Below are 4,714 nucleotides of genomic sequence, written 5' to 3'. Positions count from 1 at the left end.
AACAAAGTATGTTTCCTTGGAAGCAAAATACAAAGAAGTGATGGGTGACTCAAGACATGTTGATTGGTCACTGCCTTATGTATGGAGCTGTCCAAGGTGCTGAAGTGCTCAAACTATCAGTTGTTTGAGAGAAGCATAATAGTGCGATCCTTTAAAATGACCATGATGATTGTTAAGTGGCTCAACGAATCCACAGAAAAAGTGCTTCAAAACAAACAAAATCTCCCGCTATGGCTAATGATAAGTATATTTATTGATACAATTTAGAGCACTTCCAAGTAAGGTAGAGCTTTCATCAGTCATGAGTCAGGTGTAGCAGCTTTGATCAAGAGCGAGAAAAGAAAGAGTGAATGGTTAAAATGTCCAGCTTTGCTGTGCTTCTGTGTTGTAGATGTTTATATCAAAGTCTAAAATACTTCAATGTCTGAACATGTAATCTCTGCGTGGCAAAAGCTCAGACTTCAGACCGCTCTGAATTCTTGGTTTCTTTCTTTTTCTTTTTTTTTTTTTTTTGGTCTATTGGTCTTTGAACCTGACATTTTATGATGTCAGTGAGAGCAGATATCCCAGATATGGGCAGCCAATCAACAGAAAGTTGGCTTGAAGGGAGCGGGAAGGGAGAAAAGCTCAGTATATGATTAAAAAAAAGAGATTCATTTGAAAGGTTAATCATGCAAAGGCACCCTGGTAGTGTCCACAAATGGCACTACTGAGATAAAAAGGACCTAATACGCTCCACTTTGGATACAAATAATGGAATTAATAATGTTAAATAATATCCAGAATCATTTCAGCCAGGAAATGAAATATGTGAACTTTTTTTGTTTTAATTTGGGAGTATATGCTAACAGTTACTTTGATTAAAAGTATCCAACTACAACTACACTGATATCTCTGGGGCAGTGACAGCCATATGTATATATACCCCCCTTACAGTTCAGCCTTTTAAAAGCAAGTGGTCAGCTACAAAGTGGCCTTGCTGAGCTACACTTACCTGCATGAGGACGTGTTCTCTTGCGTTAATTTATTTGACTCAGCGAGTGTTGCTCTATGTAAAGTTGGTAACAGATATTAATGCTTCCACATCCATGGGTTGTAAGGGATGTAAAGGCATCATCCTCATCATCGTGATCATCATCATTTTCGTCACCAGTGCAGCCATCATGCATGTGCTGATGTTGCTTGATTCCTGTCAATCTTTCTGTTCTTATCAAAACTTGTCCAAACGTACTGTAGCAGTGAATCCCTTTGAGATTGGTCACTAAACTGGTTTAAAACACAACATCAAGCTTTAAGGGCAAAACTTTGCACTTACATGTTGATTTAGTCACGCATATGTTGCAGGAAAAATGTCCTCTTTTGTGCAGGTTCAAATGTTTCTCATCTTTCTGTTTCTCTTGATGGTTGTTGTCAGATAATTCTAAGATAAAATAAACCTCAGCAGTAGTACTTTTTAGATACGGCGAGGAGACACCATGTGCGTACCTGCTTCTTAAGGCACTGTGAAAATCATCCTTCAGGACTTTTGGGCACACCGTCGATAGTATGAGGGGAAAAAACCCTCGATTTGCTTCAATAAATGCTTTACGTGCTAGCTGAATACATGTGTACGTTTGATAATCTGATACCAGTAATGAGTCTTTTAATAGATCCTCTGCTTCATTGTATTTTTAAGTGTTTACGTCATTAATGAAGATATTTTGTGATACCAGGATTTGTGTGTATGAGTTGTCAAAAAGACAATAAACGTACGATTTCCTGTTCACTTGATGATTTTGATTTTAATAAATCAGGTGTGAACTTGTCATGTTGACAAGAGTTTTAAAAGTATGTCAGACGGCAGCCACCAGATGGCAGTGTTTAATAAAGTTTAACCAGAAGAGCAGTTTACTGTTCAATAAGCCTTTAGAAACAAGTAGAAAATTATGTTTAGCATATATTATCTTAAACATTGCTACAATAAATTGTGTCTTCAAGGTTGTTTAAATCACCACCAGATGTAAGGTTTATGCCATGGGTGCCCTAAATTAACATTATTGATAATTACCAAAATAATTTTGTATATTTCCTTAATGGTTAATTCACCAGTTAAGCTCTTAATATGAAGTGAATTTTCAAATTTCTTGTTTATCAAAAACATAAAAATAGTATTAGTAGTAATAGTAATAATTTTTTTTTTTTTTTGAAGGGGTTGAATATTAAGATTGATTCATTTCAGATTTAGGCATAAAAACAAGAATTCAATTTATTTGCCTCATAAATAACAATATAGTTTTTACTTTTAAAACACACATTTGATGAATTTAAAATAGTAATAATTGTGTTTTCTTGCATTTATTACAGTTTGTCTTTTAAATTTGTTAAGCACCCTAAGACTGTTTCTCTCCATAAATATGCCAGTCTCCTGTTATATCATTTTTATGTTTTGATTTACTTATTTGTATACAGGGCAGTATTTATAGATATAAGACAAATGTAATAATTTAATCATCTGGAAATATGTGAAAAAAGGGTTCTCAGACTATTTAAAAGCAAAATTATTACTGTTTGTGTTTAGTGTTAGAATGATGTTTATTAAACCAGCTTTATCTGTTTTCCTCAATACCAACATATTAAATGTCTTTTCCACTAAATTGTAAATTATTTGTAAATCATTAGCTTTTTTTACTCATTTGTCGATTAAGTTATTAATCATAGCATACGTGCCACAATTCAGAATCGGTGAAGTATGAATATAGTTTTTGAAATAGTTTTCTGCCAGTTTACTTAGCTGGAAGTTACTGTGTAATATCATATGCTACCAGGAGAGGATGCTCTACACCTCTCACCGAAGAGGACTCTATGTCCAGTATAATTCATCTACATCTTCTGAAAAAAGTCCCAGAAAAGTGAAGGAGATGGAGTTTTATATATTTAGGCAAAAGAATGTACAACACCAGTCACAGTTTCTTTTGCATCAGTATTCTTTATAACAAAATACAACATGTTTACATTAAATATTCGTCATAACAGTTGTGAAAAATATTTCATGTAAACATGTTGTATTTTGTAGCTATAGGGTTGTTTTTTGAAGGACATGGCAGCAGAAATTCTACAGGAAAACCGCACTTGTTCATGCAAATGTTTACTTTGCAGGGTGTTCAAAAAGATACTGTTCCCTTTATACTTTCCTTTTTCCACCATCAAATCAAATGCCATTTTAATACAAGCCAGTAGGCAGGTCATGTTTTTGAGTGTAAGCTGGCTTCTGCAGGACACAGACAGTACTCCTGCATAATATTTAAAAAAACAAAGAAGATTTTTCCTATTCATGGCTTTCAATCCACTTATTGTGGTTTCACCCCACTTGCTACTATATGCAACAATACAGATGGTGCACTTACAGAGCACTTTTGCCTGGCTAATTTTGCAACATGGACGCTCTGCAGGAGAAACTCATTATACAGTGTGTGTGTGTCTGTGTGTGTACATGGACATGGACATGATATCTCTTTTCTTTGAAATCTCTCTCTCCACTAACATGCTAGCCATTACTAAACAATGTGTGGTATACAGTAGGTAAGTATTCAGATGGAACGTCTGTGCTCTAAAACCCATAACTGAGAACTATTTGCCAATACACCAAAAAAGACAAAAATAAACACAGAAAGCAGAACATCTTATAACCATGTGCTGCATAATCACAAGGGTGCCTGAGTGTAAGATATGGTTTATGGTAGACATGTAGTGGCACAGTGATTAAAATGCAAAGCACCAGAAATTCAGCTAACTGTAGTAAAGTGAAAACAATGTAGACCTTTGTATGATACAGCACAATTTATGCAAAGGCTTTTTTTTGTTCACCTTCAAAGAGCACAACCTGAAACAATGTTACTTTTGTTTGTGTCCGCATTTCGTCTCTCCTCATCTGCCACTACTCAGCACTACGCAAAATGTTAAAATGATTACAGACATTTCTCAAAGATAATTCATGCAGTTAGGCACATGGCTTATTTTATGCATCGCCACGCTGAAATAACGTCTCAGATTAGAAACAAAACCTGCTTAAAATGCCAATTACAATTAAAACAAGACTAAATGTGCAATAATTTATATATGATATTGCTATAATTTGTCAGTCTATAAAGAAGGTTACAATTTAAGAGATATGCCAAGTATTTAATCATTCCAGGCCTTCATTTTTTTTCAAATGAGAAAATTTGTTGTTTTACTTCTACTTGTTTTTTCTTAATAGAAACAGTCTTAAACTTGATGGAGCCAAGGACCTGGAGAAAATATTCCAAATGATCCAAATGTTCAAAGGCCCCCCTCTTAAATAAACAATAACCAATAATTTTACTAGAATTTTAAGATGCCATGAGAATAATTTGTTTACTCAACTTTCTTTTACTCTAAATACTTTGGATGTGACATGATGCATCATGTTTATCCTAGAATTTCTAGTTCCTAAATATAACATAAGTGGGAAATTTGGACATATAATTATTGTTTTGTCATTCTTAATAGTGGTTTAAATTTTAACTTTATAAAATTACATCATAGTTTTTAAATTTTTAGCAAATTATTTTTTCACATCCCTTGCTTGGGCTCTACTGTCCCAGTACTAGTATTGAATATTTTTTCATATATTTTGCAGTAGACCTAATCAGATTAATTAAAGATAATCGTTATCAAGAAGAAATAACAAATGCTTTCTGTTATGAATGAAAAGCTG

Source organism: Rhamphochromis longiceps, linkage group LG19 (genome assembly GCF_057381845.1).
Source record: "Rhamphochromis longiceps isolate RC_006_pf linkage group LG19, R_longiceps_female_GT1.1, whole genome shotgun sequence".
Classification (NCBI taxonomy): domain Eukaryota; kingdom Metazoa; phylum Chordata; class Actinopteri; order Cichliformes; family Cichlidae; genus Rhamphochromis; species Rhamphochromis longiceps.
This window is presented reverse-complemented; position numbering follows the sequence as displayed.